The sequence below is a fragment of the Diabrotica virgifera genome, chromosome 8, assembly GCF_917563875.1.
Source record: "Diabrotica virgifera virgifera chromosome 8, PGI_DIABVI_V3a".
In the NCBI taxonomy this organism is placed as follows: Eukaryota; Metazoa; Arthropoda; class Insecta; order Coleoptera; family Chrysomelidae; genus Diabrotica; species Diabrotica virgifera.
Genome location: NC_065450.1, coordinates 164,121,527 through 164,141,462, shown reverse-complemented (window position 1 = coordinate 164,141,462; position 19,936 = coordinate 164,121,527). Strand labels below are relative to the sequence as shown.

General features: G+C 32.9%; 1 protein-coding gene across 3 annotated transcripts in view; it reads right to left on the bottom strand.

The window, feature by feature from the left end:
• Positions 1-10,538, bottom strand: part of LOC114336207 (protein Wnt-5b-like) — a 642,835-nt gene extending 632,297 nt beyond the window's left edge. Inside the window, exon 1 of one of the 3 annotated variants that reach the window (XM_050657971.1) lies at positions 10,289-10,538. The gene's annotated coding sequence lies outside the window, so the exon portion shown is untranslated. Of the gene's footprint in view, positions 1-4,709; positions 4,812-8,040; positions 8,166-10,288 lie in introns of those variants that run through there. The other 2 variants (XM_050657972.1, XM_050657973.1) reach the window with 2 other exon arrangements.
• Positions 10,539-19,936: the final 9,398 nt, after the last annotated feature.

The window sequence follows — 19,936 nt, the reverse complement described above, 5'->3', positions numbered from 1 at the left end:
GGGGTAGCATATAAAAATAATAACATCTGCATGACCCTTTTTGCAATAAATATTCAATAGTTTGTTATAAACAATATTTTTTTCAAAAACATTTTTGTCTCTAATATTGTGATAAATAAAAATTGGCACCAAAGATAAAAACAAAGAAGAATTAAAACAAATTTTTATTTTAAAAATCTAACAAACCAGTAAAATTTTGTTAAAAAACATAAAAACTTTTTTCTTTGTACAAATCATTGGCAAAATCTCGCAATGTTAATGTGAATACAAAAGAAAATATATAAAAAAAATGAAGGACAACCTCTATTATAAATGTATTATGTATATCAGTGAATAAAAATCAATAAATATGTATATAGGTACACAATTTTCAGTCTATGTACTACCTGTTATAAAAGTTGTAAAATTAAATGTAAAATACATATATATTTTAATATTGTATAAAGAAAAAACCCTTTAACAAATTTTTAATGCTAATTAATTATTATTTTGTTAATTTTTTATAAAAAAATTTTTTGATCAATTTTTATTTATCACACGCAAATAAAAAAAATTTGGAAAAAAAATTGTTTATAACAAATTGACGAATATTTATTGTAAAAAGTGTCATTGATTTCATTTGTTATTATTTTTATATGCTACTCTAAACTAAAAAAAAAAACAAAAATGAATAACCATTTTCACCAGGGAATGTTCCCATTGTTTTCAGTCTGGTGGGATGTAGAGTAACATTATGTTGTTTTATATGCCATTAGATTGAAAACTTATTGTTAAAAAAACATTGAAATTGGTCCATTATTAACGAAAATATTGCAAAGTACTACTGGACTACTCTTCATACAAAAAGGTTTCATTTAAGGTCGCTACGAAAATCATTATTTTTTAAAATACTCTAAAATTTTAACTCTATGTGTAAATGACTTTGTTGAGTAGTAGCGTTGATAGATGTACTCACGCACTTTAAAATGTTAAAATTGATAAATAAACAAAATATGAATTTTTAAACCTGGAAATGCTGTCTCTGCAAAAAATGGATCTAGAATTTTTTTCTTTTGTAAGTGTGTCAAAACTACCAGGAACACGAATATCAAAAAATAATTTCAAAATTTTTAATCCCGGCGATGTTATTAAAAAAACAAGTTTTAAACAAATTACACCAATTTTCAAACACCATTTTGGAGTGGTGTTAAATTGAAATTTTGGTTTTTCAATACATTTGTCGAAAACATACATAAAAGCAAAAAATATGAGACTTTAAAAACTTGTATACTCTATCGGCAACAACTGCGTTTTTGCAATTGAAAAAATGGTAATTTTTTATAAACAAATTAAATATCCCATAAACTACTTAATATTTATTAACCATTTTTTTTCTGTTTATACTGGTACCATAGCGCAACATTTTCTGCAAAATAAAATGTTTTATATTGTTTATTTATAATGCAAATAATATTTTTTTGGAAATTTGTTTTTCAATTTTGATTTAAAATTATTTAAATAAATTAAGGGTCAAATTTAATCCAGTAAGTCTTATGTAAAATATTGGTTCTTCAGCTTTGCAGAAAAAAATTGTAAAATCCATAATAAAAACATTAAACTACCGCAGCAGTTAAAAAAGTAAATTTTGTGCAAAAATTTCCCATTTTCAATTATTTAAACAATAATCCCCTCATATGAATTATATACTTTCTTGAAAATATCTTATGTTTGGACCTAAACTTTGATAAAAAAATTATTCCAACCTGTACGGAATTACATTTTGATTATATTTTATTTTATTGGGCTATAAGTATTTTCTTTGCATTAGTATTGTGTTTTTTTACATTTGTTTGTTAATTCAGTTGGTCATATCTACCATATACGTTCACAAACTCCTGCACTTATATATATTTCATTTAGTTCAGTTTGTTCACTCCACTACCACCTATAGTATTCAAACTCATAGTTCTCTATTTTTGATACTCATTCAATTTAGATTCTTCTTTATATATTGTCATCAACCCACAATTTGACCCATATTAGTTAGCTCTCATTCTATTGTTCATTCACTAATCACTTCATCTGGTAGCCTATCAAGGTATATTTTCTCGAATTCCTTCAGTCTTTTCAAAACAACATAAAGTCAATTAGATTTTGCTGTCACATAGTTTATTTCCCCCCTTTTCCGTTATGAAATTTATTGCATACTTTTAAGCTACAATTGCATATCTAAACAATTTTTCGTAATTAGTTGCAACAAGTTATCATCGAAAAATGCATAGTTTTCTCGTCTTTTGACTTTTAAATTACAATATTTAGCATTTGACGAAGAAGAGCTAACATATAATAAAGCATAGCTCGATTACCGTTGGTCTGAAAGATAATTTAAAAAAAAACGATTTTGTTTATTTTTCAAAAGGTAAATTTTTGCAAAGTTGTTTTCATGAAAATTTTTTGCTCAATTAGAAATCCAATGAAATCAATTAATTTGTGGTCATCTGATTGAATACAACCAATAAAACCAACATTATACTGAAAACCGATCCCATGGGCTGTTTTCACTCAATCATGTAGCTATGGATACCTACATTTCGTTTCATTTCGATTTTGACATTTCAAATATTAAATATTTCAAAATGTCACGATTTGGTTGTAATACTGATGAGAATATTAATGAAATTATCGAATCAAATATACCAAAGAATACTGTTTACAGTAAAAAATTTGTATGGAAAGCGTTTATGGACTTTTGCAATGATAGAAAATATGAATTAGATGGAAATCGGACGGTGGAAGAATTGGCGTCGATTTTAAAGGATTGGGCTGTGAACATGAGAAGAAAAGATGGTACAGAGTTTAAAGAAGCTACTGTCAAAACCATGTGGAACCTAACAAGTAAGCTTTTACAAGAAAAGTATTATAAGGAAATGAAAGTTATTATTGACCCATTCAAAAGCGTTGTATTTCAACAAGCGCGAGCTGCCCGCGATTCTATACGACGAAAACTACAATCGGATCCCTGTAAAAGGAAACAAAGTTCAGAGGCATTGAGTGCAGTAGAAATAACAAAAATGATAAATTTGTGGAACGAAGACACCCCTGAAGGGCTACAACGGAAATTCTATCACATTTCGATAGTAACAAATCGAGTACAATATAACCCTGTATTCAGCAAGACTTGCCAAGGTGGTTCAAGAAGGTGTACTGACAGCAAATTTTTAATAGAAAACAACGTAGGTAACGTATGTCCTGTCAGATTATTTAAAAAATTGTTATCAAAAGGGGCCCAAATATTAAAACGGATAGATTATTATTGATGGATTCGACCGTTACTTGATGGAAGTTCATTTTATCTAACAATAAAAAACTGAAAACGTTTGTTTTCTATACTTCCACAAAATTTATTATATCTAAGTGACTACAGCTGTTTATTAGATATAATAAATTTTGTGGAAGTATAGAAAACAAACGTTTTCAGTTTTTTATTGTTGGATAGATTATTCCTAAGAACAAATCGTTACTGGAAAACCGAAAATGATCATTGGTATGATAATATGCCTATTGGAAAAAATATGATTCAAAATTGGACAAAAACGTCTGCCGAAGCGATTGGCTTGAAAACCAAGGAAAAAAAATTACTAATCACTCCAATAGATCGACCGCGGTCAGTTGGTTGGCCAAAAGTGGTGTTCAAGAGCAAGAGCTTATAAAAATTACGGGGCATAACAATCCCAACTCAATAAAACCGTACTTGAACATTGACGAAGAACATCATAATAAAATTATTAACAGCATGCGTAGTGGAAATACATCTTCATCAGTTATAGAAACTAACATGTCTGGATCTTCATTAAATTTTTCTAATTGTTCCTTTGTTAATTGCACATTTAAATAAATTGTTTCTGCTCTGTATTTTTTTTTCATAACCAGCAAACAATTTTCTATCCGAATAACCCTCGAACATTGATAAATGCTCAAAAATTTTTTAACAACTTTCTCAAGCTTGTTGCTTACAGGCAACAGACCTCCGCCTACGGCGTCGGTCTGTTTCCAAGCAACAAGCTTTCGAAATCTGTTATAAAATTTTTTCGAACAATTATCAATGTCCTTGGGTTATTACTACTGAAACGAAAACTTTTTGAGTTATTAGCAGAAAACTTATTAAAAACATTGATTTTTTCGATATAAAACTAACACTTTCGATAGCAAATAAATCGAAAACTATTAATTTTATCAAAAAAATTATATAGAACGTTTTTAGCTTAGAATGAATGTTTTTACTAACTTTTGCGTTCAAAATATAATAAAAAATTTCCATCCCCGAGATGGGGTGGTAACCACCCCCATGGTAAAAGCGCCTTTCGGAATCATATAGATTTTGATCCTTAGACTATCCACTACTTGCTCTCAAATTTTCAAGCAAATCGATCCATTCTGTAAAAATTGCGAGGTTTTGTCCTATTTTAAGCTTGATTACTTGGACTATATAGCAGTGAAATATTTATTCTAAATTAGAAAATTCAAATGTTGTTAGTATTTTTTTGTTCTGAAAACAGTCTGTCAAATAATATCAAATGTTATTTTTGTTCTATATTATCTAGGTATGTAACACACTTTGTTAACTATAATACAAATGCACATTCGAAAGGTACTTTTATTTTTTAATTTCATGGTATTTTAGTAAGAAAAATAAATAAATTCAATAAATTAAAGAAGCAATAAATTCTTACCAACTTTAATCCATAATTTAATAACAAATCCCTGACACTAAATTTCACCAATCACTACGAATGTATCCATCACCCTCTTCAACATTATGTCTTAAAATTAACCACCTCGCCGTCCAGCCACTGGTCGTCGTCCCTTAAAAGATACCGCCAGTCGAAAAAGAAGAACAAAAACACCGTGGAATAAATGGAAAACAGAATAAATACATAAATACAATGGAAATGATGTGGAGAAGAAACTGCAAATTAACACTAATCGACAAAGTGAAAAATGATGTGAAAAAGACACTAAGTGATGAAATAGAAAAACGAAAATTACTCTGGTCAGGACATATACGAAGAATGGACAAGAATAGCGCTAAGAACTTGGAAATGAAAACCAAATAGAAGAAGGAAAAGAGGTAGTCCTTGATTACAGTGGAAGAGACAAATGAAAGCAGCAATGGAAAAGACAGACCCAACTAATGAAGGTACTCTTTAGGGGGCGGCAAAATTTAACCAACATTCGCCAACATATCATCGGACAAATAAAAAGGCTAAGTATTATTAAATTATATTCGACAGCACTCCAGATCTTTCTCATAAAGATCAAACAAGTCAGGTATTAAAATACGTAGTAATTGAAAATCAGGAAGTAAAAGTAATGGAATCCTTTATAAATTTCATTGAAGCTAAAGACAAAGCTACTGAAGGAATTTCAAAGATGATTTTTGACAAGATTCAAGCTGATGGTCTAGATATAAGCAACTGTAAAGGCCAAGCATATGATAATGCTGCTGTTATGGCTGGAAAATATTCCTGGAAAATAAACCCTAAAGCTGAATTCGTACCTTGCTCAAATCATTCGTTAAACCTAGTTTGTTTACACGCTGCCTGAGTTGAGGTGAATGCAGTAACTTTTTTCGGCACTTTACACATCGTTGGGAAGTTCTGAGAGCAGCTACAGACAAAAACGGTTCAAGACACGCGGTGGAGTGCAAGAAGCGATGCCGTAAATGTGACATGGTATCATTACAAAGACATTCTCGTCACTTTGGGAAAACTGACAGAGCCATGTGAAATCAGAAAGCGTAAACACTAGGACATATGCAGGTGCTTTACTAGTTTCGATGCAGTTATTTTCCTTTCTTTGTTTTTTGGGCCTATGGCAACCAGTACTACATGAAGTGAACGATGCACAAAAATATTTACAAACGCTTAGAAAGTAAATGTTTTGCAGATGATATTGACAGAGAAAAGAGAGGAATGGGCAAATGTCGCTGTAGGTTATGCAGAAAATATGTGTGAAGAACTTGGAATTTACATAAAACCTCGGAGGTGCATAACAAGAAAGCATATTTTTGATGACGGAACTAGATATGCTAACTTGTCTTGTGAAAATGAGTTGAGACGAAAGCTGTTTTCTTCGTTAGATAGTTATTGTAGAAATTCGTGAGCATTTTCAACAGCTACAGAATTTAACGGATAGTTTGCATATCTAACGCCGGCTATATTATTAGATCCATACAACACTGAATGTAATCTAGACTACGCAACTGACGAAATTAACGAGCAGGATTTCAAGCTGGAAAGACTTCGACTGCGAACTTTCGCTTTTGTTGCTGCTACAGGCAAGAAAATAAATTGATTAATGCAGACTCACTTGAATTATTTAAATTTATTGTTATATCCAACCTGGAAGATAATCTGGCCAATATTTTAATAATGTTCCGAATATTTTTCTCAGTTGCTATAAGCACTAGCTATGAGAGAAGCTTTTCAAAATTGAAGTTGATTAAAAATCATTTAAGATTGACAATGAGTACCCTAAGACTAACTAATATGGCTATTTGGTCTATTGAGCAAGATGTGTGTGATGCTTTGCTCTTAAACAAAGTAGACGTATAAATTTTTAATTGAAGGCGGAATTTTTGTTTTTAATTCTAACAACTACTCATAATATTTTTCAATAAAAATAAAAATATGTATAACATTATAGTGTCGTTATAGTTCTAATTAAAAATTGATTTTATTTAATCTTGTCGATCGTCAACGTGTACCCAACCTTAAATGATAGGTACCTAAGTTATATCAATGTATCTAATTGGTTAAAGTAAAAGAATTTTGTATTAATAAACGTGATTGTAAAACTTAGATAAACTTTTTTATTTAAAATCTAATCTGTCTAATGCAAAATAATGATGACTGTTCTCGCCGAAAAGTTCTCTATAATTAATGTATGTAATGTATGGTATACTTTAAATTAAAATACCTAAATAAGAGGGCGGCAAAATTGTCTTCCGCCCCGGCCAGCCAACACTCACTCTACGCCACTGCAAATGGCGATTGGGATATATCGTAAACGGCACAGAATATGATGTGCAAAGCCACGAAAAAGTAAGTAAGTAATAGTTATTTTCCTAACAAGTGCAGAAAGTCATTCTTTTCCGCACGCGACTGCAGTTTGCTGAACGACGCGAAGCGGGAGTTTATAAACAAAATTTATTACTTTTAGTATGTATTAAACTTCGCGATTCACCTACAAAATGTTTTAGATTAAAGTCAAAGTTTTCAACCTAATAAAAATATTTAAAATACTTAAAAATATCCAAAATATTCTTAAAAGATATTTAATTGAAAACTTATTGGACCATTTTCCTAGTAACACGTCCATGGCTTCTAAAAATTGCAAGCCAGATGGATGCCGAAGCGAGGAAGACAAGAGGAAATTATAAAAACTTGCAATTCACGACCTTGTCTGTTCAGCTGGTAAATTCCAACGGAAAATGGATCTATGTTACTCAAAGGAGTAATACTAATATAAAATAAAAATGTATACCATTTTTATTCAGTTGCAATGCGAAGGCAAAATTGTCTTATTTTTCACTTAGTACAGAGACCGCAAACCAGCACTCTAAATCGACGATTTTCGACTCGAATTGAAGTCATCATCAGAGAGGCGTAGGTTTGCTGCTTTCTGCCTCAAGTGACGAAACTCCGAGAGTTTTGCCTTCGCACTGCAACTGAATAAAAATGGTATACTACTTTGTTATTAGTCACATTAAGGTTGCCAATTATTATTCTTTTTTCGTAAATCAATCTACTATGAATATAGCAGTGAAATATGTATTCTAAATTAGAAAATTCAAATGTTTATTTGTTGTCAATGTATTTTTTTTCTGAAAACAGTCTGTCAAATATATCAAATATTATTTTTGTTCTGTATTATCTATGTAACACACTTTATTAACTATAATACAAATGCCCATTCAAAAGGTACTTTTATTTAATTTCATGGTATTTTGGTACGAAAAATAAATAAATTTAATAAATTAAAGAAGAAGTAAATTCTTACCAACTTTAATCCATAATTTAATAACAAATCCCTGACACTAAATTTCACCAATCACTATGAATGTATCCATCACCCTCTTCAACATTATGTCTTAAAATTAACCACCTCACCGTCCAGCCACCGGTCGTCGTCACTTAAAAGATACTGCCAGTCGAAAAAATAAGAACAAAATCACCGTGGGAATGAATGTAAAACAGAATAAATACAATGGAAATGATCTTTTGGAGAAAAACGGCAAATTAACACTAATCGACAAAGTGGGAAATGAACTAAATAGAGAACTAATGATGTGAAGAAGACACAAGTAATGAAATAGAAAAATTAAAATTACTCTGGTATGGACATATGCAAAGAATGGGCGAGACAAGAATACCGCTAAGGCTTGGAAATGAAAACCAAATAGAACGAAAAGGGGACGTCCTAGATTACAGTGGAACGGACCAATAAAAATAGCAATGGAAAAAGAAATCTCACTAAAGAAGATATACACGACACGAGCAAATTGCGATTGGGATATGGTAAACGACACACAGAATATGATGTGCAAAGCCGCGGAAAAGTAAGGCAGTAAAATTATTATTTTTGAAACATAAGTTTTATATTTTTGATACTAATAATAATACTAATACTGATACTAATAATATATTATGTTCCATTGATTACTGTTTTCTTTTTCTACCCTACTATAGCATATCACAAATTCCCCATAGTTTGTTAGTCCTTACTCTACCATGTGTATTGTGCATATATCTATGTGATTTTATTTTAGCTCTTTCCTGTATCTCAATAACAACAAAATGTATTAATTTTAGTATGTATCTATTAAACTTGGATCGCGATTCACCTACAAAATGTTTCAGATTAATTTGGAAACACCCGGTATACTGGTCCTTCTATAAACTAAGTGAAAATGTAATTATTGATTTCTTAGTATATATCATCAGTTGGAGAAGTCCTTCTCCAACTGATTCTCCAAGGGAAGGTAAATGGTAAAAGAGGGCCGGTAAGAAGACGCATTTCCTGGCTTCAAAATTTACGAAAGTGGTATAACACCACTACCAATGAACTGTTCCGCGCTGCGGTAAACAAAGTCAAGATAGCCATGATGATCGCCAACATCCAGAACAGATAGGCACTTTAAGAAGAAGAGTTTATATCAGTGGCGGATCTACGGGGGGAATGGGTTATTTGCCCCGTGTCCCCCCACTAACAAAGTTCAAAATTAAAGAAAAAAATTGTTGAAACATAAAAATATATTACCTGAGATGAAACTTAAACTATAGGCACAAATTCAACCCAATAAAATCGCTATTTAAGGAAATTAAGCGAAATTAATGCATGTGAGTTATTATTTATGTAAAAGACTAAGTTTTCAATCTAATAACACATAAAATAATACCAAAAATATTACTCTATTTTTGGAGACAAAATAGTTATTTATGAAACAGTTCGTGAAGTATGCTTTTTGCGAACGCATGCGATGTTTAGAGCACGAGCGACATCGGAGCGAGTGCTATACATCGCGTAAGTTCGCAAAAAGTACTTCACGCACAGTTTTATATAATATTTCATCTACGATAAACAAATAAAAAAACTGTAACTCTTCGTCACTGGAATTCATTTCTATTCGACAATTTTTAGAACTTTGACATTTAAAAATTCTAACTTCTTTCAAACCACAAAACTGTCAAAACTTTTGTTGTAATTTATTGATTACCATGACAACACGAAAGTTAAGGATAGTTGATTATATGAAACTGTGCTAAAAAACAGTGCGAAAAAGTAAATCCCATTTAAAATACATTGTTACTTCACGCACACTTTAAACCCTTCACGCACTGCTATCTATAATGACAGTTTTCACAAACTAAAAACTTATACATAATATGACATAGAGTAGATAAATTACATTTTATCTATACAAAATAAAATTTTGAAATTACTTTGTTATTAGTCAAATTAAGGTAGATAATTATTCTTCTTTCATAAATCCATCTTCTATGAATATCCAGTGAAATATTTATTCTGAATTACAAAATTCAAATGTTTTTAATATTTTTTTTTTTTTTTTGTTCTGAAAGGAGTCTGTCAAATATATCAAATATTATTTTTATTCGATATTATCTATGTAACACACTTTATTAACTAATACAAATGCACATTCGAAAGGTACTTTTATTTAATTTCATGGTATTTTGGTACGAAAAATAAATAAATTCAATAAATTAAAGAAGAAATAAATTCTTACCAACTTTAATCCATAATTTAATAACAAATCCCTGACACTAAATTTCACCAATCACTATGAATGTATCCATCACCCTCTTCAACATTATGTCTTAAAATTAACCACCTCACCGTCCAGCCACCGGTCGTCGTCCCTTAAAAGATACCGCCAGTCGAAAAAGAAGAACAAAAACACCGTGGCGGCGCGTGATTACCGAGATCCAAAGCCGACCGAGATCAAAGAGATGGTTCGCGAGCCGGTGAAGGCACGATGCCGGGCATCAAGAGAGAACTGAAACTGAATGGAGAGTTGAGCCATGCTAGAAAGAGGCTAACAGGGCCCACTCTCTCACGGAGAAGAATGGGTTGGATGGTGGATGGATAGGGGAGGATAAGGGGTGACTGAATTATAATAATAAGCCACTACGTGCTATAATAGACGCAATCACATTATAATAACTGAAAATTATTTGAAGACAACAATCCTCAGAAAGAAAACGAGGAAATAATGTTGTTTAATGACGAGTTGAACAGGTAACACGCTGAACAGGTAGATCAGTGTCGAGTTTTTCAGTGGCAACTTTGTTTCACTAGTGAAATGTTTCAATATTCTGCATTATTTATAGGAACAAATTTTAGAGAATAAAAACGTGTTTTAAAAATGATAACTAATTATAGAGAATGTTAAATATTCACACATACATCAAGTTTATCTTTAAAGCGTTTTAAATGAACGTTCTTTGCTCTAATTTCTATATTCTTTATGAATATAGAACATAATATGAATACCTGTCCAAAAAGAATAATGATAGTGATTGGTTTATAAAAAGGACAACACATTCAATGATACCATAAAAATAACGTACTATACCAGCGTTTCCCAACCGGTGGATCGCGACCCACTAGTGGGTCGCGGGCAGATATCAGGTGTGTCGCGGGCGGATATCAGGTGGGTCGCGGCGTGGCTCTCGCAGTAGCTGAGTAGCGACCAGAATCGATTTTTTCCCAGGCACCAGTCCGATCGGTTTTCTCTCACTCGCTCTCTTACTCGTACCCAAACACTCGGTTCTTGTTCTCAGTCTGACTCTGGACTCTGGTATTTGCTTGAGTAATAACATACGACAGTGGCTTGATACTCTTTTTAGCGTTGTTTTCGTTTAAAAGTAGTGTTTAACTATCTGACAATGGAAATTGGCTGAAAAGTGGTTCTTGTGTTACGAGAAAACTGAAATCTACTGGCGAAGGTGAGTTTAATCGTCCATCTACTAGCAATGACGCTAAAGTGCCTCAGGTATTTTCAAATGTTAAGAAAGGAAAGAAAATGTTACGAAAATATTGTCCTGAATACCTTCAATACGTATTCACGTTCATAGGTACGAAAGAAGAGCCTGTACTTCTTAGTTTCGAAACTTTGTCTAACGAGAGTATGAAGCCTTCAAAATCTATTTTCAACCACATTTCGACTAAACATCCACAAACCTTAAATAAGCCATTGATGTTTTGTCCAAAAAAAATGACTTCGACTCGTTCAAATATGGAGAATGTGGCATCGGGGCAAGGTAATAAACAAAATTACTATGGCCTCTTACCAGCTGTCTTTGCTAATAGCAAAATATAGCGCTCCGCACACATCAGGCGAGAACCTTATTTTGCTTGGGGCAGAAATAATTTCGTCACTTCTGTTTGACGAAAAAGCAGGTCAACAGATATGTAAAATACCCCTATCCAACACTACAGTGAAACATATAATCGAGGAAATGTCTGTTAACGTAAAGGAGAGTTTAATATCTGCTGTGAAAGAAACTGATTTTTATTCTTTACAACTAGACGAAAGACGAAAGTACCGATATTGCTGACAAAGTTAAATTGTTATGCTCAGTAAGGTTTAATTTCAATAGGTCAGTCGAAGAAGAAATGTTATTTTGCCACACACTAAACACCACTACTATCCCTGGCCAAGACATTTTGGATTTATTGGATAGTTTTATTCGTGAAAATGGAACTAATTTGTCCAAATGTGTCGGGCATACAACCAATGGAGGTGAGGGATGGGTCGCGAATATGAAACAACATCAGAAGGTTGGTCGCCGGACATAAAAGGTTGGGAACCACTGTACTATATCATTACACAAAAAGTAACGAAAACATGTTAATATGATTCGGATGAAAAGTACTAAGGCAAATACATATATAGAGCGGTCAATGACAACGGAGTGTGGAGAAGTTGATACATCTTCGAACTTTTACCAGCGAACGGCAGTGGGGCACAATACCCCTACATGCGACACTATATATACACGAAATTTTCGATTTTCTAAATCTGACTGAATTGAAAATTCGGTCAGATCCAATCTTAAAGTTTAGGAAAAGACTCGCCCATCCAAATGTCAACTTTCCATTTTGGTCCAATGGTGTGGATTTTACGGCCCTTCCCATTTAGTGTTTGTTTTTCGTTCTGGTCCCCAAAACTCACAAAAATTTCAAAAATTTAAGTCCGAGAATTGCGGCTTCTAATAGCACTGATCATTACCTTTCCAACGCATGTTTAATTTTAAAAATCGGTTATACCATTCAACAGTTACCGAGCTCAGAAGTATAACTCAATTTTTATTTAAAAAGGGAAAAATGTTTGTGGATATTTATGTATGTATGTATGTATGTGTGTGGAAAAGTTACACCGATCTGAATTTTTTTCTATGTTTCAAGAGGGTGTCAGGGCCGATTCAGAGCCGGTGTAGTTTGTGACTTTTGACTACCCATAAGCCAGCTATAGGGCTAGGTAGATACAAAATGGCATATTTTTGGGCGTATATATCTTAGGTTCAAGGAGACACACGAAAACCGCAAATACACCAAATCAATAGCGTTGATTAGGTGGACTAAGTTAAGCTTTCAAATGGTGCCTGAGTGGTCAAGATCATACCTACACACGGCTCAGTATAGCCAAAAAACTGAAAAATTAAACTTTGAAAATTTTGGTTTTTCGACAATTATTCAAAATTTCAACCTAAGAATTGCGCCAATAACTAAGCGTTTGTAGGAGGACTCTAGACGCGTCTAACGGTGTATACCTCATATGTGGGAAAATTCGAAATTTTAAGTTATAGGCTTCATAAGTATGATCAAATCTATTTCTTATGATAAAAACGGTTTTTCAAGCTCAATAATTCCTATAATACCTTCAGTTATCATCCTTGACCTTAGATGCATCAGATACTACTTGTCAATACGTTTCAATCTCATGTTTAATGATCAAAATTGGTTAAGCGTTTCAGAAGTTATTGAGCTCCAAAAGTACAGTATTGCCCAAAATAAACAGTACTGAAACTGAAACACAGATGTATCTTTGTGCGCGCTGTCATATTCAAATTAACTAGTATAGACCTGTCGAGAAATCTTTAAATAATTACTTATTAAGGCCTAATTGTTAAAAATGGTGTTAAATACAGAGGAGAAAGTGTTTCTCGTGGAGCATTATTTTCGTTCATACGGAATCGGCCGACGTAATAGTGCAAGTCTGCTATACGTGTGTGATCAATTCACACAACAGTTTAATAAACGTTGTCCAAGTAATGCTGTAATTTTGAAGGTTGTTGAAAATTACAGCATTGGAACGTTTATTAAACCGTTGCGTTGTGTGAATTGATCACACACGTATTGCAGACTTGCACTATTACGTCGGCCGATTCCGTATGAACGAAAATAATGCTCCACTAGAAATACTTTCTCCTCTGTATTTAACACCATTTTTAACAATTAGGTCTTAATAAGTAATTATTTAAAGATTTCTCGACAGGTCTATACTAGTTAATTTGAATATGACAGCGCGCACAAAGATACATCTGTGTTTCAGTTTCAGTACTGTTTATTTTGGGCAATACTGTATAATCCATTTAACCATTATGGCCGAAATATGTTTATGTAGTTGTAGTGGTTACGACGCTCAGTTTGATCATGCAATCCGAGTTCATTTGCCGGCCATAATTATTAGGATGGTTGGGATATAAACTTGGATTGTCTTATCACAAGTCCGGTGTCCTAACTACTAGATCATTTGGACGATAATGCGACAAAGGCGACCATTTATAACGCTTAACTTGTACTCGAGAAACATTACATTCAAGTTCATACATTTAATTTATAAAAATTTTTGAAAAACTCCTGATACAAGAATAAAAAACCGCTAAAAGCCGTAAAAATGAGTTCCGCGTACAATATTCCAGTTACAAAAGAGCTGATATGAATATTACGTGGCGCAAAAATGTATTTTCATTTTGATGGAAAATAAAAGTCTAGTTTTATTTTGAAAGATTTTTTCATAATATATGCTAAATGTGAAAAAAAACGCGCCACAAAAGAGCCACAAAATGCAAACTGTATCAAATTTACTCTTTTGTGGCGCGTTTTATTTCAAATTTAGCAAATATTATGGAAAAATCTTTCAAACTAAAACAAGAATTTTATGTTCCACTAAAATGAAAATACATTTACGCGCCACGTAATATTCATATGTCAGCTCTGCTGCAGCTGGAATATTGTATGCACCACTCATTTTTAGGGCGTTTAGCGGTTTTTTATTTTTGTATAGAACAGGGGTGGCCAAACTGTGGCTCGCGAGCCACATGTGGCTCTTTGAAGGATTATTTGTGGCTCTCAATAAATGTACCTCAATTGCTTTTAATTCTGTGTTTAAAAATGTCTTAAATTATTGACAGCAAATATATATAAGACTAAGTGTATAACATCAGAACTTAGGTCCTGATGGACCCCTTATCGCTGTTGGGACCATAACCTCTGGACTAAGGAGACCCCTTATTACCCTTGCTAATCCATTTGCCCTTAGAATATGTAATAAGTAAAATATCGTCTGAGCTGACAAGGGGATTTGCGAATCGAGGATCAAAACTATTGTCGGTCTTTGCTGATGATCTAGTTGCAGTCGCTCATTCTACAAGAGACGTTATAGAGATGTTTTCACAACTCTAGGAAGAAACAGGTAGTCTGGGCCTTCGAATAAATAAAGAGAAGACGAAATACATGCTAGTTACCAAAAATCCAAGACCAAGAGTTAGTCAGAACATAACTACTAATGACCATAACTTTGAAGTAGTAAAAGAGTTTAAATATCTAGGAGTGGTAATCACAGATGACAACCACATATTTATAAAAAGAGGTCTTAGCAAAGATAGCTCCGTGGAATAGAGCATTATATTCCATATCATCGTTATTAAGATCTAAGCTGCTAGGCAAATTTTATTTTTACAAAGGCAAAGGCGGATATCGAGCACTGAATTTATTTAATCTTGCCCAAGTATACTTTCGCTATCTAGAGCATCCTCAGGGGCATTTCGTCAATAAAAAGAAGGTATTATCCTCGAATGTCATTTAATATGAAATAGTTTGGTGGCAACTTAAATTAACATGTAGCTACACACTTAACAAATCACAAAATAGATCAATTTGAGTACTTCATTCTGCTTCCATCTTGCAAAAATATAGAACCTTGCCAGGCACTCAAATTTATCTGTTTTGTCTTTTGTTAAGTGTGTAGTTATATGTTAATTTAAGTTGCCACCAAACTCTTTCACATTAAATGACATTCAAGGATAATACCTTCTCTTTATTGACGAAATGCCCCTGAAGATGCTCTAGATAGCGAAAGTATACTTGGGCAAGATTAAATAAATTCAGTGCTCGATATCTGCCTTTGCCTTTGTAAAATTCATATATTCGAGTATTCAACCATTTCCTAATCTAAATTAAGACTATGTCTTAATTATTATTCGACCAATTGTTACATATGGAATTGAAACATGGACTCTAGATCTGCGGGAAATAAATAAGCTGCTGGTACTTGAAAGAAAAGTTCTCAGAATGATATTTGGAATTGACAGGAGAGTGGAGAAGGCGCCGCAAAGCTGAATTGGTGACTATGTATGGTACTGAAAACATCATCAGATAAAAGCTATGATAAGATGAACAGGTCTTGTGATAAGATCATAGGAGGACATAGTGTTAGAGACAGTATTTTTTGAGAGACGATAGAAAATCAGTAGACCGTCCCAGAAAAAGATGGATGGATGACGAAGAACCTAAGTATCCTGAATTAGTAAAGGCTGCTTCGCTGCTTGTAGACACTTTTTAAATAAATGTTAAGTGCGGCTCGTGAAAAATTTCAAATTTTTAAAAATGGCTCAGACTATCAAGGAGCTTGGCCACCCCTGGTATAGAATATACCAAGAATCAGATATGTGTAAGGCATGTAATGCAGATGTAATGTAATGCAGACCAAACTGATCCGGCTAGAAAAATGCTCCTTCATATACCCATTGGTCAGAGAACAATAGGATAGATTTTTTTGTCTGTTTTTCAATGTGCCTCCAGTAAGTTGTCGTTCCATCCTTTTCGTGGTCTTTCCACTGATCGTCTAGCCCAGAGATTTCCAACTTACAAGGTATTGAGGGCCAAACCAGAAACTTTTGGTCTGGATGCGGGCCACACTTTTATAATGGGCTATTAGGTTTCTGTAAACAAAACAAATTATTAGCCTACATGAAGGAATGAAATTAAAATAATCATGAGAATTCTGTAGTAAAATTCTGTAGTTTTGGTTGTGGCAGTAAGCCTATATTAACAATATTACTGCCTAACTAAATCATGGCAAAGACGGATGAAAACTTCTGAAAAAAGTATATTTCTTAGCTTTGTAAATACCCTCGCGGGCTGCAAAAATATGCCTCGCGAGCTGCATGTGGCCCGCGGGCTGCCTGTTGGAATCTCCTGGTCTAGCCGATGCCGGGCACCAAAAGAGAACTGAAAGCTGACTGGAGAGTTGAGTCATGCTATAAAGAGGCTAACAGGGTCCAATTATCTCACGGAGAAGAATGAGTTGGATGGTTGTTGGATAGGAGAGGATATGGGTTACGGAAGTATAATAATAAGCCGCTAATACTATAATAGACGCAATCACATTATATTCCAGAACCAGATATGGGTAAGGCATGTAATGAGGATGGGCCAATCTGATCCGGCTAAAAAAATGCTCCTTCATGAGCCATTGGTCAGAGAAGAAGAGGAAGACCCACAACGAAGTTACTTAATAATATTGATCAAAATATAGGAAATATGGGAATACGTGCCTGGCGGAGAAAGGCGATGGATAGAAACGACTGGAGAGGAACTAAAAGAGGATACCAAATGACAAGTTTAAACAACTTAAAATAATTCATGGCGACACTAATCCCTTAAAGTGAAGATGAATTACAACGTATGCTGCACCGATTTATTATAACCACTAGAAACGTGAATATGAAATTAGTCCAGATAGCCACTGCGCATCCGCTAGGAAAAATATTCCGATTCGGATTTTTTGCACAATCTTACTCAAAAAGGACCCCTTTTAACAAATTTGCATGTTGCCAGGACCAAAAGTGAGTCAACAATTTTTTAAACGTTTTTTTTTTGTTTTTTTCCTAAAATTATTTTTTTTGCATGGAACAAAGTTTTTTTAGGTTTTTTGGATCATTTCAAACAGAAAAGGTCTTTAGTGACATTTCTCTAAAGTTGATAGTTTTTGACATATACATATATAAGCGATTAAAAATTGAAAAATTGCGAAATTGGCCATTTTTAACCCTCAAAAACTATGTGAAAAACTGAAAAATTGAATGTTTCCAAGGTAGGTAGATATTCTTTAAACATCGATTGATGAAATGCCGAAGAGTTTTTTGCAATACAATATTCAAAACTCCTTTGTTTTTTAATTGCTAATCAAGCGTGTGCGACACTATTTTCCACCGACATTATGGTGCAAATGAAAGGAATAAATTCGTTATTTCGCAAACTGGTTACTTTAAGGAAAAATCCCGGAAGAGGTCGATTTTTATATTTAAGTTATGATATTGTGGCATATATGGTATACTAGTGACGTCATCGAGCTGGGCGTGATGACGTAGTCGATGATTTTTTTAAATGAGAATAGGGGCTGTGTGCTAGCTCATTTGAAAGGTTCTTCAATTCTCTATTCAGTAATATAAACATTTATATAATTATTTATACAGGGTGTCCTTCTACTTCTTTTTTTGTAAAATAATTTAATTTAATAAAAATTTTTTGGACACCCTGTATAAATAATTATGTAAATGTTTACATTACTGAATAGATAATTGAAGAACCTTTCAAATGAGCTACCACACGACCCGTATTCTCATTTAAAAAAAATCATCGATTACGTCATCACGCCCAAACGGATGACGTCACTAGTATACCATATATTATGCCACAATATCATAACTTAAAAATAAAAAGCGACCTGTTTCGGGTTTTCTCCTTAAAGTCGCCGGTTTGCGAAATAACGAATTTATTCCTTTCATTTGCACCATACTGTATACACATACAACGGTGGAGAACAGTGTCGCGCACGCGTGATTAGAAATTAAAAAACAAAGGAGTTTTGAATACTGTATTGCAAAAAACTCTTCGGGATTTCATCAATCAATGTTTAAAGAATATCTACCTACTTTGGCAACATTCAAATTTTAAGCTTTTCACATAGTTTTTGAAGGTTAAAAATGGCCGATTTCGCAATTTTTCAATTTTTAATCGCTTATAAATATGTCAAAAACTATCAACTTTAGAGAAAAGTCACTAAAGACCTTTTCTGTTTGGAATGATCCAAAGAAACCTAAAAAAACTTTGTTCCATGCAAAAAAATAATTTTAGGAAAAAAACAAAAAAAACGTTTAAAAAATTTTTGACCCCGTTTTGGTCCTGGCAACATGCAAATTTGTTAAAAGGGGTCCATTTTGATCATTTTTTTTTTATTTTTTTTTTTTTTCATTTTCACATCCATTGTGCAAACAATTCGAATCGGAATATTTTTCCTAGCGGATGCGCAGTGACTTTCTGGACTAAATATGAAAATATGAATTACAAAAAATTGTTAATATCATTTTTCTAGTGTGGACGCAGCTGCTATTTTTAATCAAAAATATCAAAAACAGAAAGCAGGATTAGATATAATTTAAAAATATTTTATCCAAAGATAATAGATGTTGCTTGTTTAGCGCATGGATTAAAACAAAGTTGCTAAGGAAATACGTAAAAAAATAGTTAAAAGTTTATTACAAGCAAAAAGTTTAACAAGTCTAGTTTATTAGCAAGCAAAAATATATTTCTGAAATCATCTGCAGGAATTCAATGTTGTAGAGTATGTAGAGAGATGCTTCCTGCTGTTCCACTGCCATTTTAACACGATGGGGCACATGGTTGGAAGTAGCTAATTTCTATGCTAGTCATTTTATTGAACTGAAAAACAGAATTAACATTTTAACGGATGATAGTTACCAATCTCTCTTAGACGCTAAGCAAGCCTTTCAAAATAGTAACATTCTTCAACAATAACTGTCATTCATAAAATCAAACTATAATTTTATTTACAAAACTATTACCCAATAAGAATCACCCAAATTTTCATTGTTAGTTAGTAGATTGCTTACTGCTACTTGCTTAATGATGTTCAGTTCTATCTCGAAGTTATTTTTTGACATGGGAATTTCTATCAATCTACAGTCGGAAAAATGAAAGAATACCCATGAACGAACATATAAAACACGCTGTATTTTCCTGTCACCGTATCACAAAGGAAATTGTCCAGTGCAAGTACATGTAA